Here is a 13,199-nt window from a genome sequence, read left to right as displayed (position 1 = left end):
TTATTAGGAGTTAAATCAGAAGAAACAGACTGCTTCTTTGGGCATGACTGGGAGTAGGAAACCAATGCTGTGTGACGTGTCCAAGTGCTACAGATCAGTGATTGGCTCTTAAATGAATTATGAGGCATAGAGATCATGTTAATGGGGAGAATTCATTAATGTCCACACTGTCTTAAGGTAATTCACTTCCCATTAATATCTTTAATGGGATGCAAAAAAGAGAGACCACAATCCAAACAGACTAATATATTTCCAAATGTACAGACAGCATAAAGACAAATTTCTAGGCAGTTATCTGGATGAATATGCCCAAAACTGAGGGAGGAGAAAAATCTCCAGGGACTAGAGTGAGACTGGGTGCTGGTCAAGGGAGATGACAGTTCCACCTTTCCTGTTTGAAGTTTTTCTTTTTTTAAATTTATTTAATTAAAAATTTTTTTACATTTATTTTTTGAGAGACAGAGAATGAGTGGGGGGAGGGGCAGAGAGACAGAGAGTCACAGAATCTGAAACAGGCTCCAGGCTCTGAGCTGTCAGCACAGAGCCTGATGCAGGGCTCGAACCCACAGACCGTGAGATCATGACCAGAGCCGAAGTCGGATGCTTAACTGACTGAGCCACCCAGGCACCCTGAAGTTTTTAGAGTAGGAATTCATGCATTATTGTTGAAGTTAAAAATAAATAAGATTTGTAATGACTGCATTAATGGATGTAAAAACTGGGGTGTGAGCTAGTTTGGGCTCTGCACTGAGGGATTCTTCCTCATGTGCTAGAAGAGCCGGGTCTACCTCCTTCCTCTCTCTCTCTGCTTCAGCTCTGGTGCCACGAGTGCTATGGAAAAGAACTGCTCACACCCCCCACTGAATTCAGTATCGGGGTTCCCAAAACGTTTATGGCCTTGGCTGCTCCCCCAGTAAGCAACGTCACCCTCGCTTCCCTGTTTAAATGATGGATATGAGGGGCGCCTGGGCCGCTCAGTCGGTTAAGCGTCCGACTTCAGCTCAGGTCATGATCTCACGATCAGTGAGATCGAGCCCCGCATCGGGCTCTGTGCTGACAGCTCAGAGCCTAGAGCTTGCTTCGGATTCTGTGTCTCCCTCTCTCTCTGCTCCTTTCCCGCTCGTGCTCTGTGCCTCTCAAAAATGAATAAATGTTTAAAAATTTTTTTTAAAATGATAGATATGAATAAGCAGACCCTCATGAGGTTCTTCTCACTGACACTGGCTATTTTAAAGCACATAAATGGTAATGTTCCTAAGCATCCTATTCTGCCTTGGGTAATGCTTCCCAAAGCCCAAACATGGTTGATCAGTAGACAGAGCCACTGGAATAAATCATGTATCCCAAACCAAATATCCACTCTGCAACACCTTATTATTAAATCATCTCAAAAGACCTTCAGTTGTGATGCAGATCTAAGGACATGAACGTGGCTTTGAATTAAAGAACCTCATGAACCACCTGAGTTCCAGTCTCAGTACCTGCCAGCAGGACCTGGGACAAGTTAATGAGCCTTGATGCTCTCATTTACCAAGGAAGGCATAATAATACTTGTTGCCTATCTTAAGGGGTCATTTGGAGGATCAAGTGTTTTGAGAATGCCCTGGAGGGTGAATCAAATGGAACGGGGTATATATTTTGCATTCTGTATTTTCAAAGATGAATCTAATGCTCCTTTCTTTTTACATGACCTCTTAGAAAACCTGTCTCCATCCAAGTTTGAATTTTTTAGATGACATGATGCTTGGCTTGACATCTTCATTCATCTAATTTGAATTTTCTTGGTTCTCTTCAGAATATATGAAAGGATATCTAGCTGCCTTTTTTGGAAGTGTCAGTTTCCCAGAAAATAATTTCATGTTTCTGCAAGGAGAGATCTCTTTAAAAAATTTTTTTATGTCTTTATTTTATTGTGAGAGACAGAGAGTGAGCGGGCGAGGAGGCAGGGAAAGAGGGAGACATAGAATCGGAAGCAGGCTCCAGGCTCTGGGCTGTCAGCAATGAAGGGCTCGAACTCACGGACTGTGAGATCACGACCTGAGGTGAAGTCGGATGCTCAATGGACTGAACCACCCAGGCGCCCCAGGAAAGATCTCTTCTTTACCCATGATAATGTTTTACACATCAAAGGACCCAACTGTATTTTACAGGGCTTGTGGTTAACAGTCCAATAAGAACTAGGTGCTGGGGACCCTGTCATATATAGGATATTCTCTGGATATGCAGACACAAAATTCCAGGGTCCACTTTGTCACTAACCAGCTGCGTGACCACAAGGCAAATCACTGAACCTCTCTGAGCATGGGTTTCCTCCTCTACAATGGGATAAAAGGTCATACATAGGCTGGCGGTAAGGAGCAAATGACATCAGGTGCTTGCAAAGTGGGCGCAGCAGTTTTAGAGAGTTTACAAATGTTAAGCAGAGCAGTGAAATAAGGAATGTGTTCTGCTTGCCAGTTACAGCCAACATGATACCTATATGCTGCAGTGTTATCCCAAACTGCGCGAAACAGATGGTGTTTGTGGTGGAGCTTGGAATCTTCAACCACACGCATCTGTCTCTGTTCGAATCACTTCTTTCTGCTCCGACACCTTCCATGTGCTCCCCACCATCTAGACTCAAGGTGACGCTCTGTTGCCTATGCCCGTCTCACTCCATGCTATCCTTTCAACCTTGTGTCCCATACTTCCATTGACAGACCCCATTCTTCAGTCAAAGTAAACTGCTTCCCATCTGCCAGATAGTCCCTGAAATTTCCAACCTCACTGTTTATCCACTTCTGAGAGTGTCCATTCCCATTAAGATATTTTTTTCTGTTTATTTATTTATTTATTTTCTGTTTCTTTAATTAACTAATTTATCCCTCTTTAAGGGATTGGCGATTTTAGAGAAACAAGGGAAGTCAGCAATCTATAAACTTCTGAAGGAGAAACATCTAGCCATCGTTACATAATTGTGTAGTTAGGTGCATAAGTGCAAAGATATTTTGCAGGCACTGAAATTCACTATTATCAGACAATTCCAACCGCAGTGTTTCACCTTAAGCTCTGTGGCATCTCAAGAAAACTTATATAACATAATGTAGCTGTTAGGTCTCTGGAATTAATTGGTTGCAAATGTCTGTTAGTCTGTAGTTTTCTAAGGAGAGCAGAGCAAACGTAGGCGATGAGGACCTGACTCCCTCACCAGGGGCCGTCCCTGCTCAAAACTAACCAGTGATGTCAGCCTCAGGAAGATCTGGACACAAGAGGCCGGACTGGACAACCTTCTGAGGATTCGTTCTAATTTTGCAATTCCAGGCCCCCTAACCGTTTTCTGACTCTCTTGAGCTATATCATTAAGGATGTGTCAAATGTGTCATTTCATTGGCTCTAAAGAGACACTTGAAAGGGCAAACATGGAAATGAGAGGAAAGTAAGATGTGTTCTCTTGCTCACACACCGTGAGGCATGACAGATTCTCAATTCATGGTTTAGCTAGCATTTCAGCGGGAGATCCATGAAGCACGAGGCACAAGTACTCAATTTCTTCTCTTTACAGCCCTATTTGTTATGCATTTCTGACAGCAGGGAACGATGTTGACTCTATGCTCCAAAGACCCCTTGCCCACGTCTATCCATCTTACACTTTAAAGAAACTTTCCTTTTGTGGCTGATCCCTGCAAACGTCGACAGGGTTCCAGGAATCCTAGAAGGTGTGGCTCTCAGGTGCAAAGGCACTTTGCAGTTGGTGTTCAGAAACGGTGGGAATGAATTAGGATCCCACATTACCCGCAGAGCAGGATATTAAGGACAGAAGTGTCTCCTACGGCAGGTTCCCAGCCAAGAAATACACTGGGCTAGGAATAACTATCACAGGGTTCTTATATTTTTTATCAGTTGAAATATATTTATATTCTGCTACTTAAAAAAGGAGAAGGGTTTGATATGGCTTCATTCAGCAAGCACTGTGCCGGGCACAGAGTTAGGAGAGCACATTCCCTCTGAAGCCTCACCCTTTCTTGGTCTGAGGATAAGACTTTGTTTTTGAAATAGCTTCGAAAGATGGGGCTAGAGCAGCTTGCACTTCCTGATGCTGTGTTAAGTGTTCCTATTTCTCACTTATGAATTTCCTGGAGGGGGAGCTGGTCACGCGAGCACTTCACCACTTTGAAGCCAATACACTCCTCAGTTGAAACAAGAGGTCACACCAGGTGACTGTCTGGAGGTTCCATCCATGAAATACCATCCACGCCTGTGCACACATGGCACCGGCCACCTTCTTCTCTTCCATCAACCCAAAAGACGCCCTCCTCGAAACCACCCTGTGTAATCATGTTCTTTTTGCACAGAATATATTATGGGTGTGTGTGCGCCTGTCCTTCTGCATGGCCTTTACGGGCTATATATGGTATTATTTACTGGGCATTTACATAGATGTTTCACAGGGAAAATGCATGGGTTTCCTTAGACACAGATGAGGTCTTTGAATCCAAATATGAGAAAAAAGAGTCTGATCTACTACCTCATCCTACTTTGCTCTTCTTAACTAATTTCAAACTTTGTTGCTAGCATTGGAAATTATTCTTTTTTTACATGCTTATTTATTTATGAGAGACAGGGGGAGAGAGAGAGAGAGACAGAGAGAGACAGAGAGAGGATCTGAACCAGGCTCTGTGCTGACAGCAGAGAGCCCAATGCAGGGTTTGAACCCAGGAACCGCAAGATCATGACCTGAGCTGAAGTCAGATGCTTAACCAACTGAGCCACCCAGGTACTTGGAAATTATTCTTCAATGGGCTTTTCATTAGGTAGGTTTCCTACTGCTGGGCAACACCAAAAGTCATTCTCTACCCAGGCCAGCTTCTGGAACGCTTCTTTGGATAACTTCAAGTAAACCAGATCATTTTCTCCTCTGCACCTGGTACTTAGCTTTCTTAATTGTGCTCACTGCATTGTTTTGATGGTGATTTAATGATTTCTTTCCCCCTACAGAACTATAAACCCTTTAAGGGCAAGGACCGTGTTTTATAGCACTGTGTTCCCACTGATTAGCATATAGATGGTTAATTCCTATTTGTTGCATTTAATTTGAAAATAAAACTAAAGATTGTTAGCTTGAAAATCTTTAAGGCTTCCTTTCAGCTGCTGCAAAGGATATGTCAGGGATATGGTTGGTTCTTTCTAGAAGACTGAATACCTGAACTTTACTCAGACACATTTAGATATCCAAAAAAGTAATCTGTATATAAATGTACCTTATATGATACATATGTTACATGGACTCAAGGAAAATCTCAAAGGTGATTACCTCTGGGAAATGAGTTATAGGTCATTTTTCTACCTATTTCACTGTAATACAGTGAATATGTATTATTGTTAGAATTGTAATGAAGACAGTAAGTATTAATCACATGGCAGAAGACATATGTGAGATCTTTTCATCTGTGTCCTCCTACATGTTATGAATAATAACAACCAGAACACGGCATTCAAAGAGTCAGTTCATCAAAGTCCACTATTGGTCCCGGGAAGGGAGAGAGAGGCAAAGTGGTATTATTATTATTTAGCTGGGGTCGCTTGGATCCTTGATGTTTCTTCATTTGACATTGGATTCTCTCATACTTCTCTTCTCAACTTTAGTTTCTTACAACACAGGGTCAAGTGGATGGCTGTTGGTTGGGCGTCCGACTCTTGATTTTGGCTCAGGTCATGATCTCAGGGTCATGGGATCCAGCCCCATGTCGGGCTCTAGCCTGAGTGTGGAGTCTGCTTGGAATTTTCTCTTTCTCTTCCTCTGTCCCTCCTCTGCTCACGTTCTGTCTCCCTCTCTTTAAAAAAATTCTTACAGCCTGAATTGCAATGATTTATGTAGAAGTTCGCTGGTTCTTCTGAATCAGTGGGCTTCTGACTTTTTTGTCTTGCAGACGGGAAGACAATCCAGACTGTTATCTGGGGTGCACACAGCCACTCTACTGAGCACAAGTCTCATGTGATCGTATCTTCATTTTATGGGAGGTTCTCAGATGCTTCCTATTCTGTACTATTCTAAATAAAAAATGTGCTTCCTGATCTACTAAATTGATTTTATGTCTTGAAACTTGAAAACCATTGTTTGAAAGTCTAAAAACTTTGAGGTCGACAACCGTCCTTTATTCATCTCTGATTCTTATAATGCCTTCACACATAAAACAAAGTCAATAAATGTTGTTACCTAATTTTTTCCAGGTAAAAAGAATAAGCTCTTACAGCACAGTCCAAATGATCTTTTGAGCCCCCACCCCATACTTCCTAGGGTGCAGAGAACATAGTGGGCATGGGCCAGTTGCTTGCTGAAAGACCCCAGAAATCTAGAAAAGATTCACACGTTAATGTCTTCACTGAAGGGAAGGATAAGGAAAGGAGACAAAGGAAAGAAAAGCAGAACCAGATCTGTTTGTCCTCACACAACAGTTATAGGAATGAGCTGGTATGGAGAATCCTGAAGGATGGAAGATTTGCTGAGTCATGCTGGCCAGGAAGAGCACCCTGAATTTATATTTAATCATTACTAGACAAAATTTGCTACAGGGAAAACACCTGAAATCAAAATGGAAGTTTAAGATAAACTAGTACTTCTTCCTTGATCCCAAGTCCCACCACCAGAATCTAGCAGATTTGTCCTCTGACTTCTCCAAGTAATGAAAATGAACTAATTAGCCAGGAACCAAAGCTTGCTAATATCTTCATTTGCTTTTCCTGAAGCATCGACATTAAGCATATAACCCTGTGCATATGTTAAACTTCAACCTAAACAGATTATTTTGAGAACCTTTCCCTGATGGAACTTAGTAAAGCTGTACTCAGCATGTGTCAGTGAGAACTTGGTGCTAGATCATGGCCACAGAGAGGTGATACCTCAGCGCCTCCCAGTCTATCTCAACAGCCATATCCACAGAAAGCTTTGCTATCATATTTCTTTTCCTTAATGTTTATTAATTTATTTTTGATATATATAGAGAGAGGAAAGGAGGGGCAGAGAGAGAGGAGGAGAGAGAATCCTAAGCAGGCTCCGTACTGTCAGTGCATAGCCCAATGTGGGGCTCGAACCCATGAAATAGCGAGATCATGACCTGAGCCCAAACCAAGAGTTGGATGCTTAACCGACTGAGCCACCCAGGTACCCCCTTTGCTACCATATTTCAAGTGTGGCACCATAAGTCTGAGCAGAGAGTCATGGGTACACAGAAAGGGAGCCCACCCTTCTGCTGAGCATAGAAGGTAGAGTGGGGTAGGGGGAGGGCTCACAGAGGAGAAGCCATTTGAGCAGGACTTTGAAGACTGGGCAGTAGGGGCGCCTGGGTGGCTCAGTAGGGGTGCCTCGACTTTGGCTCAGGTCAGATCTCACATTCGTGGGTTCGAGCCCCTTGTCAGGCTCTGTGCTGACAGCTAGCTCAGAGCCTGGAGCCTGCTTCTGGTTCTGTGTCTCCTTCTCTCTCTGCCCTTCCCCCTTTCATGCTCTGTCTCTATTAAAAATAAATAAAACATTAAACAAAATTAATTTATAAAAAGACTGGGCAGGAGTCATCAAAAGTAGAAGTTACTGGTATGGGGCATCTGGGTTAGTGGGGACTCTGTGAACTTGGCTGCCAGCAGCAGGTTAAGTGCAGGATACTTCGGCGATTGCTGAGTGGCTGGGTGTTTTTGTTGCCTAAAGGTTTATGGTCAAGATGGGACAGAAGCTGAGTATTATGGGAGGGAGTTGAGTATCTGTTGGGCCTTTAAACATGTACCATGTCGTCGTTTCTCTAATTGTCGCGTGTGTGCAAAGCTTGTCCTCTCCAGTGTTCGTGATGTAGAGTTATACAGCTGGAAGGGAACGCAGGTTATTTTATACAAACCACTAATTTTATACATGAAGAAACAGAAGTATAAGTCATTTGGTTAAAAGGGTCTTTTCCCAGGGTTTGGAAAGAATTCAGCCTATTTGCATATAGATAGAAAGCAATCTTCCTGCTGCTGTTGTATAGACTGGCTCCTAGTCAAAAAGCAAAACAACTCACTGTTTATTTAAATTGAGCAGGAAGGAAGTGTGGGAGCAGGCGGGTATACCGATAATCTCACTATTCAGGACGCAGAGGAATTGGTGTAAAGGTAGCTTTGATTTGGACGTGGTCCAAGGGAACTGAGCTAGAGAAAGTACCGGAAGGACTTGGTAATAAGGCAGTTTTATGCTGAAAGTAATCACAAGCAAGAGCCTCTTCTGGACTCCACCAAGGCATCTTTTGCATTCAGTCACGAACAACATACGTAGCTCATCTCCGTGGGGATTTGAAACAAAATTCTCTGTAGTGAGTGTACAGAACTCCTCTGTTGGTAAAAATGAGTTCTGGGATGGAGGCTGAATCCCATGAAGACTGAGTCTGAGAGGACCAGCCTCCTTCAGCCGGTCCTGTGCCGCCCCCCCCACTGAAATGTAGTGTGAAGACCATAGGACGGTGTGACCTAGGAAGAGGCTCCTGGAGGAACTTGAGAAACCTCTCTTCTCACTTGGCTCTTTCCTTCAGGTCCACTACCTCCTCATTTCCATGGAGGTCAAGCTCTGGGTTATAGGGCGCCATATTCATCCTTCATCCTGGCGACAGGACAGGCCTGGTGTTTTTGCACAGGCAGTGAAGAAGCTGCTGAGAAGGATCTCATCCCGAGGCAGGCCAGAGCCAAGGTAATAAACTCTGTCCAAGAAAAAAGCCGTGTTTCCATGGGGAAACACCAAGTCATTTAACTCTGGTTCAGCCCCAGCCCCGAGAGACGAACCCCAAATGAAGACAACACAAAAGCAGAGTTTTACTAACTCTGAGAGGATGAAACTACCAGGCTTTGGGCCCAGCTGCTGCATTCTCATTGCTAAGGAAGGCGGGGGTGCCTTCTTAGCATGTCCAAATAAGGAATGGATACAGTGAAGGGTGCCTGTATTTCCAAGAATGAAGACAAATGCTATGGATTTTGCATTCCAAGTTGAAGAAGTAGCCACGGAACATCTAGATGTTCTCGGAGGCAGCACGGATTCCAGCAATGAGCTTTTGTCTCAGTTTGACAAAATTATAAATGAAAAGTAAGGCCGTGACAAATGGTAACCGAATGGGATAGTTCTGTCGCTTCCTCCGGAAGTCAGAAGGTCGGCATTACAATGGAGGGGCCACATGCGTTCACACACAGCACTTTCCTCGCAAGTGATTTTGCCATAACACGGCGGCAAGCTCTGTACTAGACAAGGCGCAGTAAGATTTAACTCTTCTCCTTGTTACCGTAAAGGCCATGAGCAAACACTGAGCATCAGGGCTGAGCCAAAAGTGTAATGGTCTTTTTGTAAGTTTATAAAGCATAAGCATATAGAGAATACTAGTGCTTCTAAGAGGAAAAGAAAAAACATTTTCTACTTGCTTTCAAAGTCCTGCTGTTTCACTCCTGATAAGATATACAAGTATTGCTTTCAACCCATATAACACCTGATTCCATCACACGGCGCTTAATAAATTATGCTCCTGGAATACTCTGGTGGAGCAGACCCCACCACCACCACCTGGGGGCGCTCTGGGTCAGGGCACCTCTGGACCTCATGTTTGCTGCAGAAATCCAGATTTCATTTTCAGAGAGTGGATTATTCAAGCTGACACCGAAATGAAAAACTGTCCCCTTTCCTTAGTACCCTCGCCATCAGAGGCTGCTACTACTTCTACACCTGGAGACCAAATTGTGGAAAATGAGTTCCCATTTTCCTGCCCAGAACACTTACCATCAGACGGCCAGGAATAGAAATATATTTTTAAAGGTATTATACAAAGAAAAATAGTTCCTTCCAGGGTTCTGATAGTGTGGTTGCTCCCCTGAGTCGGCCAAGAGGCATTTTTATAAAAGCACCTGGTGACAAAAAGCTTTGCTGGAGGAGGGACTCTCTGACATCTCTGCCAGCTGCTCCCTCTTCTGGCCCATCTGGGCCAGGGGTGTGACCACTTCCGAATTTCACTTATCAAATAATCTGATCACAGGGAATCCAAAGACCACAGATGCATGGAAGACCTTAGGGAGCATCTCACTGTATATCTCCCACTTAGAGCCTAGAGAATGAGAGATGGACTGGCTCATGTCAGAGCCTCACCTGACCCCCTCCTCGCCACGCCCCTCCCCTCGGCACTGCTGCCCATAGGCAGCATTACCATTTTCTACATGTGCCCTTAAAATACACAGCCCACATTAAAAAAAAAAAAAAACCCAAGCACAAAGACAATTTTGAAAATCTCCTTGGGAAGGGAGTAAGGGGCTCTCTATCTCCTTAGCCAACTGGGGCTACAGCCCCGCAGCTTCAGGCAGTGTGATCTGTGGAGACTGCGTGTGGGCAGGGCCCCCGCGAGGGGCACCTTCTGTCCCCCACTGCCCACGCCCACATGGCCCCATTTTCTTGTAAGCGACTCTCACCCAAGAGAGACATGCTCCACCGAGACACTTCGTTTCTGACTCCTGGGGCATCGTGTCACATGTCAACGGATGCTGCTTTAGGGGACTCACTCTGTGACTGAGCGCAGAGAGAGGCAGGTGATAAAGCTCTTTCCCAGCACTTTGCATACATTCTCTGCCTTAATCCTTACAACCTTGAGAAGTACATATTTTAATCTTTATTCGACAGATGCAGGAAGAGAAACTCAGGAAGAATCTCTCCAAACATAGAGTGCCAATAAAGAAGCGGAATGGGATTCACGGAGTTCTTTCTGAGTTGAAAATCTCCGAGGCTTCAAAGGCACATTTCACAAACGGTCTGTCCTAAATCCTGTTTCAGGGCAGGGGACCATTTCACCACTCAAGAGAATTCTTTGAGAGAGCTACAGAGATTTTAAATATCAAGCATTTTTCAAATTCTTTAAAAGTAGAGGTGGGTACAGTATTTGAGTAGAGAGAAGAAATAATAATTACATGAAACCCCTATTTAGTTTGTAGACAAAGATAACTGTTGTTATCTTCATTTTTGAGATGAGCAAACAGGGCACAGAGAGGTTGAGAAATTTGCCTGAGATCACACAGCTAGTAAGTGGCAGAGCTGTGTTTGAAATGCCAAGAGTCAGGCTCCAGACCCCCTACTTTAACCACTCGGTTACAAGTTCTTCTTCAACCTGCAGACAGGCTATCTGGGCCAGAGGGTTTTTGGTAAGGCTAGTACCAAACACTGAGGGACTAAAAGTTATTTGAAAAGAAATGCTTTTAAAATATGGAAGGTAAAATAGGGTAATGGATAGCAGGCGTTTTAGGACCTCAATACTGGAATAATTCTTGATCTCAGTGGAAACCAGGCTAATCAACTTAAAAAGTCCTAAAAATTATTTTAAAAAAAGGAGGCAGAGGAGGAAGAAAGAAACAAAAAGAAAGAAAGAGAGAGAGAAAGGAAGGAAGGAAGAGAGAAAGAAAGAAAAGAAAGAAAGGAACAAGAAAGAAAAAACATCATTGAATTCCCATATCCAAGTAAACTTGGTACAGTCTGGTATAGCCAACTGGGAAGCCCTTGGACCAAGCTGCAGCGATAGCTCCGGAAGAGGAAAGAGTTTTATAGTTTACATACAGCTTATAGTTGGGGAAACCAGGCTCAGAGAGCCCACGATTCCCGCTGCCGGAATCAGACTTGGAACTGTGAGTTCTACATGTATCCATAGTTAAACAGTCTGACTCACCACACAAATTCATTTATTTCACAAAGAGATGGAGTAAGTTATAGCCAAACCCAAACCAAACCAAACCAAACTAAACCAAACCACAACAAAAACAAAGCAAGCTGACATGAAGGACATTTTGAGAAAGCAAGTTTCTGCACACCTGCTGTGGCAAGTCACATCTGGAGATGTCCCACTGAATTGAAATCTACAACCCTTAGTACATCCAACCCATTAGCAGACCCCTTAGGCTCTGCCTACAATGTACCCAGAATCCCAGCTCACACCAAGATGGTCACACTGCACACACAGCAGTCAGAGTGGCACTTGTCAAATATAAATCCTATCACTCCCAGGCATAAAATTTCTTCAGCTTCTTCCTGGAAGAAATGTAGAGCAAAGTCCAAATCCATATTATAGCTCCCAGTTACTTTCTTGAATTTCTCGCATACATTCTTAACCCTTCCCTACTGTTCTGTGGCCTTATACGCTCTCTCTGCTCTGGGAGCACACAACAGGCTTCTAACCCAGGACCTTTGCACCTGCTGTCCCCTCTTTCTTGAATGGGTCTCTTCCCAGAGATAATCACATCAATGCATTCTTTACTTAAGTATCACTATGTCAGAGTCCATCCCTGACTACACTAGATAACCATTCTCTCCATGCAATGCTCTCCATAATCATTTCCTTCATGGCCATTATCGCTCCATTGTGTGTGTATAGGCACGTGTGTGCGTGCGCTCGTGTGTGTGTGTGTGTGTGTGTGTGTGTGTGTGTGTGTGTGTGTTTCCAAACAGGGATATAAGCTCCATGAGAGCAGGGGCTTTGTTCAATTCACTACTGCACCCCCGTGTTTTGAACATTGCCTGGAACATAACAGGTGCTTGATAACATCACGTCTAAGGAGGACTGAATAATTTATGATCATAATAGTGAATCTGAAACACAAAGAGAAAGTTAATTTTTCTCCCACACATTCTGAAAAAACTTAAAGAATTATATGGTGTGCTTTATAATGATGTTTTAATTTAAAACACATTAAAATTATGCTAGTATTTGATACTTAGGTACCAAAAAAATCTTTGTAGTTCAAATGACCTAAAACTTATGAACAGTTGAAGCTCACTGTTAGGCAGAAACTATGTTGAATTTCTCGAGAGGGGTAAATTTGTGCTTTTATTTTATTTATTTATTTTTACATGCCTATCCATATTACTTTATTTATTTTTTACATTTATTTATTTATTTATTTATTAGTAGTTTATTGTCAAATTGGTTTCCATATAACACCCATGCTTCTCCCCACAAGTGCCCCCCACCATGACCATCACCTCCTCCCTCCCCTCCCCCTTCAGTCCACGGTTCGTTTTCAGTATACAGTAGTCTCCCTTGATCTGTGTCCCTCACTCTTCTCTGCTCTTTTTCCCCCTTCCTCTCCCCATGGTCCCCTGCCAGGTCTCTCCTGTTAGACCTATGAGTGCAAACATATGGTATCTATCCTTCTCTGCCTGACTTATTTCGCTTAGCATGACACCCTCAAGGTCCATC

The 13,199-nt window shown here is 43.4% G+C and overlaps 1 protein-coding gene across 1 annotated transcript in view; it reads right to left on the bottom strand.

The window, feature by feature from the left end:
* CHRM3 (cholinergic receptor muscarinic 3) overlaps positions 1–13,199 on the bottom strand; it is a 486,812-nt gene that overhangs the window by 65,808 nt on the left and 407,805 nt on the right. The window lies entirely within an intron of this gene.

The sequence above is a fragment of the Suricata suricatta genome, chromosome 2 (genome assembly GCF_006229205.1).
Source record: "Suricata suricatta isolate VVHF042 chromosome 2, meerkat_22Aug2017_6uvM2_HiC, whole genome shotgun sequence".
NCBI classification, from domain to species: Eukaryota; Metazoa; Chordata; class Mammalia; order Carnivora; family Herpestidae; genus Suricata; species Suricata suricatta.
This window is presented reverse-complemented; position numbering and strand designations above follow the sequence as displayed.